The sequence below is a fragment of the Cinclus cinclus genome, chromosome 4 (assembly GCF_963662255.1).
Source record: "Cinclus cinclus chromosome 4, bCinCin1.1, whole genome shotgun sequence".
In the NCBI taxonomy this organism is placed as follows: domain Eukaryota; kingdom Metazoa; phylum Chordata; class Aves; order Passeriformes; family Cinclidae; genus Cinclus; species Cinclus cinclus.
Window position 1 is genome coordinate 23,759,621 of NC_085049.1, and position 16,521 is coordinate 23,776,141.

Genomic DNA, 16,521 nt, shown 5'->3' on the forward strand with positions numbered 1-16,521 from the left:
GAGATGTTCTTTCTAGCACACACACACAACAACAAGGGACAATATGAACTGGAGCCATCTCAGACTGCCTGTGGGTGTCCTGCCAGTACTCAGAGCAAAAATAGGACTCATAACACCAACATCTGACTTTCAAGACTTAAGGCTGCAAAGGCTTCTGCTGGCAGCTGCAAAAAATAATCAGAAATAAAAATAAATATTAGAGATAAGCAGAGGGGAAAACAAAGTAGTCTCAAGGACATTGAAATACTCCTGATGTCTGGGAGAAAAACTACTTATTTTGAAGAGGAACTGTCTGGATTGTTGCAGAGCTGCAGAATTATCACCACTCACTAGCACCAGAGCTACCCAGACAGAAGAGAGGTGATCTCTCCTTCAGAAATAGAAGCATGGGCACATGCAGATGAACAGATGGGAAAGGATTTTTGGGGCCTGCTTCATCCTGTGCCTGCTGCCAGGATCAATCCAGCTAAACATCTTTACAAAACAAAACAAAACAAAACAAAACAAAACAAAACACCAAAAAGCTAAAAAAAACCAAAAACAAACAACAAAACCCACACCACCACCACCCCCATAAACAAATAAATAAAACCCAAACAAATAAGCTCCTTCCTGGAGTTATGCTTTTATCTCAGGTTGCAGGAAAACAATATCACACCATGGTGGCCATCAGGGACACTGGGTCTTCTCCACTCAGAAAGATGAAAATTCCCAGAAGCATGGAGCCAGTAGTTGAGAAATCAAAATCTTAAAGGGAATGGAAGCAGGAAAATCTCCACAGAGCCCCTTACATAAGCACAGCAAAGCAGCACAACAGGACTCTTGTTTTGTTTCATGCCCTTGTCCATCACCCAGCTCTTCAGCACCCTCCAAATCCCAAGTGTCCTGCTCAGGAACACAGGTCAGATCCTATCCCTGTGGGCCAGTCCAAGTAACCCACAGAGGGCAGGACCCCCAGGTAACAAGAAGAGGGCCTTTGAACATCTGTGAGGTAGGAAAAAAAGGAAATAAGTTTTCTAAAGGTAATAATTCACTCGGGAATCTTTTAAATTTGTGTTCCCCCAGAGAATATTGAAGGCAAATAATACCAAAACACATCCTCTGGCAAGCTACCAGCTCACTAGGCAAATAATTTTCCCTCAAATGCCTTAGCACAAATTTATTGCTGGTGATGGGAAGGATGAGAGCTTGCACTCACTGAGCTGGAGTTGGAATCTTTGGTTTCTTTCAGGTGGTGACATTCATCTGCATAAAACAAAGTATCTTGATATTGTGCACTGGGATTAGAGGACTATCACCATGATCTAAAGACAGAGATGGGTAATTTTGTATTTCATGTCCTTCCCAGGAGCCCTGAGTCTCTGGAGATGGATAACCAATATAGCAGATACTTTGTGCTTAACAAAGAGGCAAACAGCCCCCCAGAGCACACGGAATTCCTGATAAGAGGCAATAAATAGAGAAGGAACTTGAGGGACAAAGACAAAGTCTTTGGCAGGGACTTTGAAGAGAGAGGCTACAAAAGAAACATGTCTCCAATAAAAAGGGTATCAAACTCAAAGTGATTGTGAAAAGCAGGGAAGTCTGAAAAACTTGCTGAATCTCATTAGAAATGTGATCTTAAGAATGAGTTGCCAAGTCCTGTCAATGTGCTTAGGAAATATGGCCCTGCTTTTTATTCACATTCCTCTTAGATGAAAAGGGAACAGAAGTATGACACCAACACCTGAGTAACATGAACAGGCTGAACAAGCTGCATCCCCTCCCCAAAAACCCTGGTCTGAAAGGACAGTGAAAAATTAGGGCTCATATTTGTAACCAGTGTACTCAGAATATGTCACCACAGATGGACTTGAAAAGACAGCAAATACTCCTAATATAGATCCTCCTCCTTCAGCTGCAGAAGATAAGATGCTTTCTGATGTCTTCACCTCCTTTTCCCTTCATGAGACCTGTTAGGATAAATTAATTCCTTTCATTTCACCATGCCACAGACCTCTGTAAGTCTGTCAGACAGTGCATCAGGTGAGTCAGGCTGGAACAACAATAACAATCACCTGCTGGGAACTTCAGACATCCTTTTTGGGAGCCACTGTCCTGGGACAACCAAGTCATATTTCTCCTCCAGATATGGCAAAATCCTGACTTTATCCAGAATTTTCAGTGTAAGGACTTGCAGCCATAATGCAAAAATCTGAGCCAACAGACTCAGGTGCCCATGGCTCCAGTGAGGAAATGGTTTCCTATCACAGTCACTATTTGGTATGGCGATTTTTACTGTTTTCTTTACAGAACTAGGATAAAAATCCAAATATTTCAAACTAAAGATTTTTTTTTTTACAATTAATTAGTTAGAGCAAAGTGGTTTCAAGCAAGGAAAAAAGAAAAAAAACACAATGAGGAATGCTCAGAACTGTTAAATCATAGTACAGACCATCTTAGAACTTTTAAGTGACAATGTAGTTGAGTTTTTTTCAAGGCTAAACTTTTCTGTAAACATCTGAGGTTTTTAAATGAACATTTTTCAGAAATAAAAAGAGAGATCAGCAAATGTTTTCTAAAGTATAAATCTGCCCTGGTAAACATGGAAGAAATATAAAGTATTTTTTAAGAATTCTCATGACAGATGCAGGCAAAATATTTCAGAAGAGTGAGATTGAGAAAGAAGCAGAGATTTACATATTTATTTGTCAAAAACTAGTAAAACATTGTTATTCATATTGCATCCTATACAACTGTGGTTGTTTTTGTTGTTGTGTTTTGGTTTTTTTTCTGACTGGAATTTTACTTTGAAAGTTTCTTTTTAAAGGCCCCACCAAGTAGAAAGTCTACAAATATGATTTTCCTATATTGTTTTAGACACAGAATCACCTTAATTTGAAATCATTGCCCACTCAAGTTCACCATACTTGTGGGTCTCCTTCTCTGGAGTCCTGGGAGCCATCTCCCATTTGGAAAAGTGTGGAGTGGGAAGGAAGAAAAATCACTCCACACTGAAGATGAAGAGCTTGGAGGAAAAGTTACTTCTTTTTTAGTTATTCTAGTTACTTCTGTATAATTTATTCTGCCTTAAAGTATGGCCTCACAAGGATTTCACCTTTGTTTTTTGAATTAAAATCATATTAAATGAAAAGACAGACTTAACAAAGGTAGTGGAGGGCACTGTTTTGCTTACCAGGCTGTGACAAGCCTTCAAATTCCAGTCAGAACTGCAGCAATCCCTTATGCTATCAAGTACAACTCCTCTCTGACAGAATGTACTGCAAATTTTATGAGACAAAACCAAAGAAAATTCTTGTAACATCCATTAGAGTTCCTCTCAGTCTGTCTGGGTGAGATCTGGAGGGCAAGTTTTCCAGTCATATCTCCATGCTGGTAAATAGCAGGTTACTGCTGTTCCCACCTTTAGAACTGGAGAAATCATACCTGCCACCTTTAAATCATTAACCTCTGCAAAATTTTCCTGTTCCAGCATTTAGCAGAGACAACCAGCAAAAATATGTGTCTGACACTGTAATGAGAACTTAGTTGATGCTACACCTACAATTACACAGTGAAACATTGCTGCAGAACTCTGCATACCTTGCTTAGGAAAGTGTGCAAGGAAAACTGACCTTTACAATATTCTGCATTTATAAATGTCTCAGAACTAGGGTGTCTGCAAATCAAAGGCTGAGGTGCAGCTCAGTGTTGTAGTAGAGGTGGTAAGATGACCAGGAATTTGAATGATCCAAGAAGTGAAATGATTCCATGAAAAGAAAAGGTCTCTCCCATGCTCTCCTAAGCAGCTGCTAGGGCTTAACTCTAGGTCTGTTGGGTATAAATAAAAGCTGTAATAGTCCTGTATTTGAGGGCTCCTGGAAGCTCCCAGTTTAGGAAGCCCTGGGAGGCACATCTGGAGAGCTGTGTCCAGCTCTGGGATCATCAGCACAGGAGGGACAGGGAGCTCCTGGAGCGGGGCCAGCAGAGGCTGCAGAGATGATTTAGGGCCTGGAGCATCTGTGACAGGGAAAGGCTGAGGGAGCTGGGGCTGTCCAGCCTGGAGAGGAGCCCCAGCTGAGAGGGACCCTCATCCCTGGGTGTCCCTGTGTGCAGGGAGGGCTCCGAGCAGGGCCCAGGCTCTGCTCCGGGGGGCCCAGCAATGGCACCAGAGCCACGGGCAGGGACTGAGCCCAGGGGGTTCCACCTGGACAGGAGGCAGAACTTCTTCCCTGGCACTGAACAGATTGTCCAGAGAGGCTGTGGGGTCTCCTCTCTGGGGATATTGCAGAACCAGCTGGACACAATCCTGTGCCCTGTGCTCTGGGATGGCGCTGCTGGAGCAGGGAGGTGGCACCAGTGACCCACTGTGGTCCCTTCCAGCCAGACCCATCCTGGGATTCTGTGAAGCTGCCCAAACTGAGTATTTACACACACATACAACTTGTTTTGCAAGGAGAGCCAGAAGCTTTTTTTTTGACTTCTCAATCTCTATCAAAGAAAAAGAATAAAACAAAACAAAAAAAATATACACACACAGACAAAAACAAACCAAAAGCAAACAAACACAGACAAAAGAAAAAGACCAAATAAACCCAAAGAAGATAAAAAGACCATGGCTATATATATATATACACACACAAATAGCCTACTACAGTGTAATGCCCTTTATGTCCATTCATGGAGCATCCTTTTTTAAACTCAGTTTGCTGCAGAATCCTATTTCATCTACTTGATGTCTTGCATAAGAACAGAATCAGGTTAACACAGGGCAGATGGAGGAGGAAGAACACCTAGCAATGCTGAGCACCTTCACATGCATGTTTTTGCACCTCGAGAAAATTTTCAATCATTTTTGGAGCGAGTTTCTCAAACTACAGGTGCTGCCTGCTTTCCCTGTCCTCTCTGAGGCAGAGACCTCGTGTATAAGCCCCGAAGATAAGAGGAATAATGTGTGTGTGTCGAACATGGATAACTGTATAGCTGTGGAGCCAAGCAAGGATTGTTTGTTGTGTGCTGTGAGACAGAAATTGATGCTTCCCTTCCCTTCCCTTCCCTTCCCTTCCCTTCCCTTCCCTTCCCTTCCCTTCCCTTCCCTTCCCTTCCCTTCCCTTCCCTTCCCTTCCCTTCCCTTCCCTTCCCTTCCCTTCCCTTCCCTTCCCTTCCCTTCCCTTCCCTTCCCTTCCCTTCCCTTCCCTTCCCTTCCCTTCCCTTCCCTTCCCTTCCCTTCCCTTCCCTTCCCTTCCCTTCCCTTCCCTTCCCTTCCCTTCCCTTCCCTTCCCTTCCCTTCCTCTCTCTTCTCTTCTTCATGCTCTCCCCTCCCTCTTTCTGTCCTCCCTCTTTCCTCCCTCCCTGCTGCTTCCCTCCATCTCTCCCTCTCTCTCCCTCCCTGTCCTCTCCCTCCTCTCTGCCTCCTTGTCCCCTGCCTCCCGTCTCTCCCTCCTTCCCTCTCTCCCGACACCGGGAGATGGCGCCGGCTGCCCGCGGTACCGGCGGGTCCCGCCGCTCTCCGGAGCTCCCGGCCCGCGGCAGTCCCGAGCCCGGGGCAGGGCCGGGCTGGGAGCGGCGGTGCTGGGATCGCCACAGCCCTGGCACCGCCCTGGCACCGCCTGCGGGATCCCGGGACGCCGGCGGATCTCCGCCGGGATGTCGGGGCCGTCGGGGCTGTGGTGCTCCAAGGTGTGCGGGAGGAAACGCCTCGATTTTCTGCAGAAATCCTCGTGTGCCAGCCTCGAGCCCGCTGCCTGTTCCCAGGGCACAATTTCCCCACGCTGCTGTCAACACCGGCTCTTTCTCCTTGTACCATAGCCCTAAATCGGGGAAATGCGCATTTTCCCGCTTATACCCCAGTGCCACCTTCCTCCCTTTTCTGAACCCGCTCCTCCTCCTCCCCGCACTCCCAGCCGTGCGCGACCCCCGAGCCTGCAGTGGTATAAGCTGTGGTATTTATGCCTGGCCAGCCACGCTCCGAGCCCTCAGGCCACCTTGTGCATCTGTCACCCGCTCCTAATCCTGCCCAAGCCGCCCAGCCTGGCTCCAGGCAGCCACAGCTCCGGCACCTGCCTTTGGGCGCGGGGATGCCCCGCACCCTCGCTGCAGAGACCAGCACAGGTGGGGCCAAAACCACCCGCTGCCTCTCAGCCCTTTTAGGGGAACGCACACTGCACATCAGCCTGATCCTCTGCGCATGGTGGTGTGTGGATCACGGCACAGAAGAGGTTCCCAGACCGAGGTCAACACGGCTGGGTGGCCCTGCAGATCCCCAGGCTGCAGCCAGAAGTGACTCCCCACCTCTCCCCCGTTATCTGACCCCCTTTTTTAGCTTTGTATTTGTTGCCTGTGCTGTGTAAAAGAGAAGGAGGGGGTGCGAACCACAAAACCCAGCAGGTTTTGTTCAAGCTGTGAGGAAATTTAAATGATTTGACTTCACTATTGCTGAGCTCTGGAAGTAACTTTCAGTCATAGAATCAGCTCAGAATTGTGGACTGGTTTGGGTGGGAAGGGACCGTAAGGATCGTCTCATTCCAACCTCCCAGGCACGGACAGGGAAACTTTCCTCTAGACCAAGTCGCAATTCCCTTCAAATCCCTTTGATGGGGACCACTCCTGTGACCAAGAGAGGACAGGTCTTAATCAGCTTCCATTTCCTGTTGTCCATCTAAAAAATCATCAGAGTCCCCCATAGACTGGTGCCATGTCTCAGCAAAGAGGCAGCATCAGCTTCCTGATGAAGGTCGATTTGCAGTTCAGCCATCTCTGGTTCACAGGACAAACTTCATGTAGTTCAAGGGAAAGATCCTATTTACATCCTTTTCCATGGAGGACATCTGTGCTGAGTTGAGGAAAGGAGGAAAAATTGTGGCTCTGGTACCCTAGAATCATGGAGTGGTTTGGGTTGGAAGTGACCTTAAAGATCAGTCATTTCCACCCCTCTGCCATGGACAGGGACACCCTCCACTAGCCCAGGTTGCTCCAAGCCCCATCCAGCCCGGCCTTGGACACTTCCAGGGATCCAGGAGCAGCCACAGCTGTTCTGGGCACTCTGTGCCAGGGCCTCCCCACCCTCACAGGGAACAATTTCTTCCCAGTATCCAATCTAACCCTGCTCTCTGTCAGTGTGAAGCCATTCCCCCTTGTCCTGTCACCCCAGGCCCTTGTCAAGAGTCTCTCTCCATCTTTCCTGTGGGCTCCCTTCAGGCACTGGAAGGCCACAGTGAGGTCACCCCAAAGCCTTCTCCTGTCCAGGCTGAACAATCCCAATTCCCTCAGCCTTTCCTCCCAGCAGAGCTGCTCCATCCCTCTGATCCCTTGGTGTCCCTGCTCTGGCCTGGCTCCAGCAGCTCCCTGTCCTTCCTGTGCTGGGATCCCAGGGCTGGAGGCTTCTCTGCAGGTGGGGCTGAGCAAAGAAGAGCAGGGGACAGAACCTCTCTTAGTATATAAGACACAATAATATCTTAATAACAGGTTCTGAAGACATCATTTACTTTTTATATAGCATTAAATGTTAATGTACCTATTTTTTTTCAAATAATTTCAGATGCACTTTTGCTTTTTGATGCTAACATTGAATTAATTTTATTTTTTTACAGTCATCAGAGTGTACCCAGCTGAGAGGAGATGAAGAAGCCAGGCTGCATCCCTGAACCAGAGCAAATCCAAGGTCAGAGCCACGAAGGTGTGACAGGTCTGGAGAAGGAAAGCTGGCTGGGGTTTCCACACAGCACAGACTTTGTGCAGCTGGGAGCAAACCAAGCCATAAACTCAGAGGTCACATATGCCTGGAACCCCATGGGCAGTGCTCAACTGACACAAGGCTTGAAAATCAACCCCAAAAACCAGCACATGCTCACCACTCACACCTTGGGATAGTGTAAAAAAACACCATAGGGTGGGTCGAGCCGTAGGGTTTGGGGGCTGATTATTTAAAGAATGTAATAAAGTTAAAATGTCACTTCATTCTAATGTGGATTTCATGGCAAGATAGGCATTGTATTCCCTAAGGGTTTCCTTCCTCCATACAAGCACTGTCAGGCAATCAATATTGCCTGACAGGGATAAATAAACAAATAACCCCAGTTTAGTTTCCTGCTTGTGCCTCAGCACAACAAACCATAAACTTGTAGAAGAGATTGTTTCGATAGGTTCAGGAAGAATATTTGAAAATAAGTCTTTAAAGATATCAAGGCAAAGGAAATCTGTTCTCAGCATTCTCATTCCTAATGTACAGATACTTGGGTTCTCATCATTCCTCTCTCTGTTTTTTTTTATTTAATTCAAGCAGCATGTATTACCCTATTTTTAAAACACCCCATTTAAAAAAATGAAGCAAAATTTGTATCAATTTAACCTACTTTTCAGATATTTTGACAGAGGCTCTTGGCTTAATGCAGACTGCTGCAGAAGGATTTTTTGTTTGCACAGAAAGAAATCTGCTTATGATAGTTTAAAACAAAGGAGATAGGTCAGACTAGTCTGACCAACTGCCCCTTTAATCAAATATAAGCTCAGTTTAGGGGATTTTTAAAAATGAGTTTATCCTGATCCCTAAGACAACTTGGACCAAGATAGGATGCAATATCCTTTCTACAACACTCATCATTAACTGCAGTTTTAAACAACAACCTGGGTTGTTAATATTACTGCCCATGTTAAACTCCTTCAATAATTTTCTATGTTCTACTAAAAAGCAACAACAACAACAACAAAAACCTGAAATGTGTTCTATTTCTTTCCAACACCACTGGCCTTCTCCTAGTTTTGTGCTTTGTTTTGTTCTCCAATTTGGACTTTCTTGCAAATAGGATTGTCCAGTTTATGCTCTGAGAACCATACCTGCATTTTCCCCTGCATTCATTTCCAGTGAGGAAATATGGATCACAGACTTTTCAACAACTGGGAGCTGGAGGAGACAGGAGCAGGAGAGCGGCTGAAACTGGAGAGGGAAGGAGATTATTGCAGACAAAATGATGGAAAAACAGGAAAGAATTTGGCTGAACTGCAGATGTGTGGTCAATGGTTGGATTTGATGACTTTTGGGTCATCAAATTGTGGGTCTTTTCTGACATTAATGATTCTCTGAAAGACTGAAAAGCAAGATCAAAAGGCAGAGAACAACCTGGAGGAAGAGGAAGACAGGCATTTTTAGCCTTTCACAGAATCACAGAAGTTTATTCCTAGTCAGTATTCCAGGTCTTAGTTAAAAGCTCTTCCATCTAGTGGTGTAGCCAAGCTATAAATGAGGACATCCAAAAGAAAAGATGGGGATTGTTTCTGGAAGAGAAAGAGAGCAGTTGATGTTGGATTTGGTACCGAGAACAATCATGGCACACCATTCAATCCCTCAGTTAAAATAGACACATCACACCAAATCTGGAGAAGCTGTTTAATTTTGTGTGTTATGAATGAAAAAAAAAAAAAAAAGGGGAAAGGGCCTACGTGAGCACTCATGTCTATTCCAGTATTGTCTGGGTTTGTGCACTAACACTGGATCCTGCTAAAACTTGCCTGAATGTGGAGTGTTCAGGTACAGTTTGAATCCCCCGGACTAGCCAAGTTCTCAGGGACTCAGCACTCAAAGCCACCCTCACCTAGGCAGTTTTTGAGTGAGAGTTAGGAATTGTATATTAGATACACAGAAAACAATCAGTGAAGAAGTTATCACAAAAAAGGATGGTGAAGAAAAACAATAACAACCTCCAGAAATGTGGGCCAGCTCCTCAACATAGCACTTCCCCTGAGGAAAAATAAAAAGCTTGAGGAAAATGTACTTCCCACAAAGTTTATCATGACACTTAATGAATTTGCAGACTCCTACCTTATGCTGACAGTGGCATTTTCATTGTCCTCTTACAACTATTTTATGTTTAGCTGTGCTCACATTCTAATTTGCAGATAAAAATAATAGTGATTAAGTAAATAAATATTTATCTGTCACGTTTGTTTCACTGGAATTATGATCAAACTGACAGAGAGCAGGGTTAGATTGGATATCAGGAAGAAATTGTTCCCTGTGAGGGTGGTGAGGCCCTGGCACAGGTTTCCCAGAGCAGCTGTGGCTGCCCCATCCCTGGAAGTCTTCCAGGCCAGGTTGGATGGGGCTCTGAGCAACCTGGAAGAGTGGAAGGTGTCCCTGCCCATGGCAGAGAGGAGGAACTGGATTATTTTTAAGGTTCCTTCCAACCCAGGCCATTCTATGATTAATTAAATCTCTTTTGCATGTTTTTTCTTCCTCAGAAGGATACAATTCCTGATGATCTCCATACACATCTGCAGGATCAAGACAAAATATGTCAAAGCCTTCACCTGAAGTCACAAGGTTGAGCAAATCGGACTTTATTGCTCAGAAAACTGCAAATGCTGGCTCAATCTCAAGATATGCGCATGCATTATTAATCTTGATTAAGATTCAACTCCTGCCCAGAATAAAAATACAAAAAAAATTGGCCAAACATGGATGTAAGCATATCAACTTTGATACTGGGTGCTGGATTTTCCTAGAAATTAATCCTCCATTAAAGCAACAGATGGCCCTGTGTTGTTCCAGGGGCTCAGGGCACACATGAGGGGCTGGGTGACTGATGGACTTATGAATGACTGGGTCTGCATAAACCTTAAGTTGGATTAGTATAAGCTCATGCATGTCAGAAATGGTTTGCAGTATTGACATTTCATGTCAGCTTTGTGAGTTCAGACTTGTTTCAGCCCCACACAAGGCTGGGTCACGTGGAGGGGACAGCGTAGGAATATGTAGGAATAAACACATCCTGGCAGCTTTACTGACTGCCTGGATGCTCTCAGCCAGCAACAAATGAAGTCCCTGCTGATTCATCCTTTAAATCAGTGACAGCTACTTAATTAACAGGACCACAGCCAAGCTGCTTAGGACTAGCACTGACCCTTCTTAAGGAAAAGAAAGTTGTGCAGCACATTTTGAAGGGCACCTCCCAGCAAACCCATGGCTCAGATTTTGGGTGAGCCAGGTGAAGAATGGTAGCAGAGAGAAGCACAAGGTTGTGCCTGCACTTGTAGAGATGGCAGGACATTCTGAGCACAAGGGGCTCACAGCCCTCTCCTACCTGACTCTGTGAGACACACAGATAGATATTCCTTGGATAATGCCATGACCTTCTATGGACTCCCACAAACAAAGTGGTGGCTGTTACCCAAATGCTTTCACAGTTCAAGGAGCATTTACAGGAATCATAAAGGGTCAGTAACATGTTCTCCAAAGACCATGACAGCCTCTGCTACAGACAATTAAACTCCCTTCCCTTGAACACCTTCAAACAGCTTTCACCTAAACTGTTCTTAAATGATAAGTGCAAAACCTGCCAGCTGCATTAAATCCATGATTAAGGTTATTCAGGCTCCTGAGACCTCATTGAGGGGCTGAAAAGTCATCCAGTCATAGGGTAGCATCACAGGAAGGACAGGGAGCTGCTGAAGCCAGTCCAGAGCAGGGACACCAAGGGATCACAGAGATGGAGCAGCTCTGCTGAGAAGAAAGGCTGAGGGAATTGGGATTGTTCTGGAGAGGAGAAGGTTTTGGGGTGACCTCACTGTGGCCTTCCAGTGCCTGAAGGGAACTTAAAGGAAAGCTGGAGAGAGACTCTTGACAAGGGCCTGGGGTGACAGGACAAGGGGGAATGGCTTCACACTGACAGAGAGCAGGGTTAGATTGGATATTGGGAAGAAATTGTTACCTGTGAGGGTGGTGAGGCCCTGGCACAGGTTTCCCAGAGAAGCTGTGGCTGCTCCTGGATCCCTGGAAGTGTCCAAGGCCAGGTTGGATGGGGCTTGGAGCAACCTGGGCTAGTGGAAATTGTCCCTGCCCATGGCAGTGCGGCTGGAACTGTGTGATCTCTAAGGTCCGTTTCAACCCAGGCTATTCTGTGATTCTAAACCTCACCTCATCTTACAGGCTTAAAAAACTCCTGTGTTCATGTGAAAGGTGTATACAGGCCAATGAAGTGCATAAAAATCCCCCACCACTGGCAAAAGTCCTCCCAGTCCATTTCAGAAGCAGCTGTTCCAGGACGGATGGGGTCAGTAGACACGGGGGAAGAGGCCAGAGTGGCACAATGATGTTTGCCAGCAACGTGTCTCTGCATTCAGCCAAACACTTGTCAAGATCAGTTAAGAGGGCAAAAGGAGACCTTGTCTTGTTAAATTTACAACTGTGGGCAGAATGAAAACAATTTGCTTCCAGACATTTTGATTCAGTCTTTTAAAAAAGCCTAATGTTTAAATATTTGTGCTTAGTATGGCTTTGAGAGAAGCTCTCATGATGATAATAATAAAAATAAAAAAAGTGTAATAATTTTTAATGTACCAATGTTTGGCTGTTCCTGTACTTCATGAAGAAAAGCACAGAGTTAACCTCAGCTTTTACTTTCACAAGCACAAATGCTCCCAGCCTTACCATCTTGTTCTCCCTGTGCTTATAGGGCAAACAGGGGGAGGTGAGGGAGAAGAGCACCTTTACCCACTAAATTCTTTGCCACAAAACATAGAATCACACTTTCTTCCACAGCTGGAAAAGCAAAAAACTTCCCAGTGCCATCTGCAACTCCCACAACTCCACATCATACTCCTTCCCAAGAACAGAAGCTGGATTTGTTCATTTTCCCCATAACTCTGTAAAACCCTATAAAATACTGGCCACGGGTGCACACAGAGCACTCCAGCACTGCCAGCATCACTCAGAGTTCCTTGGCACCACACGGACTCCTGCTGGGGATAACTTGAAATGGGTCTTTCACCTCCCTGAAGTCTGTGGGCAAAGAACACAGAGAACAGGGGTTTTGTGATTAAAAGGGGGGCGGGGTGTAAGCTGCCAATTTATTTGAGACAAAAGGAAACAAGCAAATTGGTCCCATCTAAACTATCATAGAAGACTAATGCTGAAGGACACACAAGCACCATCAGAAAGTTAAAGCTAGTCATGCCAGAGGTCAGGAAAAAAGCCTGGAAATTGAGGCAAAAGCTAATTCATTTGATGAACCAGCAGCAGAGTTTATTTTTGCTGCAATAAAACTTGCCAGTGGCAGAACACACAGACTGTCCTGATGGCCAAAGGCTACATAATTTGGCATGAAAATAAGTTGTAGTTACCAGAGCAACGAAGGATCTCCAGACCTGAACTCTGGCACTACACCAGTCCCATTGCTACAGGAAGAGGGGACTGGGGGACTTGTCCATGCTGTGTGACAGCTGAGTCCTGACATATACAGGCCAAGACTCTGATTCCCTCATCCTGGATATCATCCTAGATTAACTTTTGTGCTGCTTGTAGCTGAATATTTTAGGACACAGATAGTTGCTACAGGCCCTTCTAGTTGGATAGCAAAACATACAACTATTTTTTGAGTAAATGAAAGAGGAAGTTGGGGAGGATTTTAATCAGCCCACAGACATAAAAAGAATATAATTTTTTTAAAAAAAAATTGGTTATAGAGACACTTTGGTCTTTATTAATAGAAATCTCATGCACTTCAGATATTCAAGATAACAAAACCTCTCTGGAATGTTCATCAGTCACTTATTGCTCTTGTATTTAACCTCTTTTAATCAAGTATTTAAGACAAGAAAATGACATGATTTAGGAAGAAGAGCAAAGCAAAGAAACTTAACAGCCCACAGACAATCCAGAGGCTGGGAATTATTTGGCTGGAGTATTTGGTGGGTGCACATGTTATACTGGAAGAAAATGAGACCCAGGAAAATTTACTGTGGTCAAAGAAGAAGAAATTCAGATTAAAAACATCTTCAATTAGAGATTTCACAGCAGATGCTGATTCCTGCCTTTGCTGACTTGTCTGTTAGATTTCCCCAATCTCAGCCTTCCAAGTTTTTTATTCTGCCTTCTATGTATGGGGAAAGCTCCCAGTCATAATGTGTAAATAGCATTCCATGTTTTTCTTGGTATATCTCTTTAAAACTTAGCCCCTGCTCTCTCCTTTCTAGACAAAGGACAGACAGCTGGTGTTCCATGGCTGCTGCTCATTATACTAATCTTAATCAGTTCACAGCTCCCGTGCAGCCCTCCTGGCAGCTCATCTCTCCTTGGACACGCAGAGAGCTCTGGGGCAATAAACAATATTTTTTATCATATCGAAGCACCGAGCCCTGTGCAATGGAGCTGTAGCATCTGAGGTATCTAGATGCTGTCAGATAAACAAGGAAATCATTTGACACAGCTTTTGTCGCTGCCATTAAATCATCTGAAGGGGTTTGGTTTTGAAGAGTTCAGCAGCGCAGTTCTGCTGTTGCCATCTTCTATTTTTGTTTGCACAAAGTGCTCTGCATCTCTACATCAGAGGCACAGATGTTGCACTGCTGCTTTCAGTGGAGTCAGCCCCCACATATCCAAGAGCAGTTCTTGGAAAATTTGAGTTTTATCCATTCGTTTGTAGGCTGGGATCTCATATGGAAGCTTAAAAATAAATGCACACAGCAGAAGAAATAGACACAGTCAGTGTTACAAAGGCCAGGACCTTTGAGCTAGGATCAGGAAATCAAGGCTTGGTGGAAAGTAAAATGTATGCAAGTCTTGGTTTAAAAGGCTTCCCTTAAAGCCACCTTTACAGCATCCTGATTTTGTGGCGCACAGCTTCAGCCTGACCTTTTCCCTTGCTTGGCTCAGAGTCGTGTTTGCCAAGGGAGCATTTGCCCTGCAGCCACTCATTACAAGCCACTCATCAGCTCCTGAGCAGTGGCTGCAATCAGCTGATTGTCTGGCTAGGGGACAGTTTGCTCAGAGACAGGAGCATCCACTTGCCTAACATTTCTCAAGAGCTCTGTCCAAGTTTCCTACAGAGTAGTGCTTCAAAGAAGACTGAGTTTCTGAGGCTCTCATCAGCCAGTTGTCTTTTTGCCTGCTGGTGTCAGTGGCCAATTCACTGCTGAGCAAAGGAGTTGCTCCCCAGCTGTTCTGTACATGTTCTGAGGGAGCAGCAGATGCTCTCACTCACCTTACTGGAAACTGAAGGCACCGTGCACCAAAAAAGCTTTACAGATGTGACTCAGCCTCTCTCCAGGAAAATCCAAAGCTGTCTGGTCACACTTAGAGGAGAGTCACAGCACACTTCAGAGCATAATGAAGTCAGACCTGATTTTTCACAATGACCCAGGATTAGTCTCTAGTCAAAATTCAAACTGTGAATCTCAGAAATTATCCCCTCTCTATATCTTTGGCTAACTAAGGGCTTTGAGGAAAAGGGCTGCTGGTATACAACCCATAATGCTGATGTTGTATTTGGAGCACCTTTTAATGAGTGCAGGGCCTTCAAAACAGCAGTCATTTAGAAGTGTACAGCCACCGTTCAGTGCCGTGTTAAAAAACAGGCCCTTTAACCATTAAGTTCCTGCTGAGAAATGGAAAGTTTTTGTTCTGTTTGCATTTTGGTCATAAGAAGAACCACTCTGGAGAATAATGAAATCCCTTGAAAAACAATGTCAGGGCTACTTGCTTTTTATATTAAACAATTTGTGTAACCTTACCGTGGACAAAGTGATCCTTACACTGCCTCTGTGCAGAGAATGACTTTGTCTCCCAGTAAAAAGCCAAGCAAGCACAGAGACCAGGAACATCTTTCTCCCAGCTAGGGATTCAGAACACAGGGTTGATGTGGTAGAAGGAGATGCAGAAGCAGCCACAGTATCACTGGATGGGAGTTCCCAGTAGGATTATTTTTTATTCAAAACCCAGAATTAAGCAAGGAAGGCTTTCTGAGAGCAAAGAGGACACAAGTGGTAACTCTTCTGGCCTGAGAGTAAAACATGTGCCATTTGGCTTGAGATGAAATTTGCAGAAAGAGGACTCAGCCTGAGGGACACTGTGCTCACACACAATGTTAGAAACAGAAAACATTCTCATTTATCATGTCTGTGGTTGGATTAGCTCAATCCTGTGCTGGCTGACAATTTCCAGCTCTTGTGGTGGATTGTCTTAGCAATGTTTTTCAGCTCCATTCAATACCTTCGCCTTTCTAGATTATTTTACCAATTTGTTCTCCTTATCCCTCCCTCTTAGATTTCTTTTTCACCCTCTCAAAAGCAGCACATTTATCATGACACTCACATAATTTTTGCTGCCAGTGTTCTCTGCTCCCTCTGTGTCGATGCTATTCACACCACCTGGTTTGGGGGCCAGCCTTCCCAGGCATTCACCACAGGGACAGGGGGAATAAAGGCACCCCACGTACATAATTCAAACCCCCTAAGAACAGAACTGCCCCTGCATGTGCCCGTTTCTCCCAGCAGTGACTGAAAAGGGGTCTAAAGTCACCAGACCTTCACCAGGGAGCAACAGGAACAGAGCTGCTCTGTGAAGGACAAGAAGAAACCAAGGGTGACCACAAGAAGGGCAGATACAGCACTGTCCCCCAGGGCCTGAGCAGAGCAAGCAGAGATAGGTGATGGCAACACCCTCATTTGATGGTGCAAACAAATCAAGACCAAGGTCAGCCCTGAAAATCCACTCAGCAGGATGGGGCTGGGTGCTGGAACACCTCTAACACAGCCAAAGGTGGGTGCTCAGGC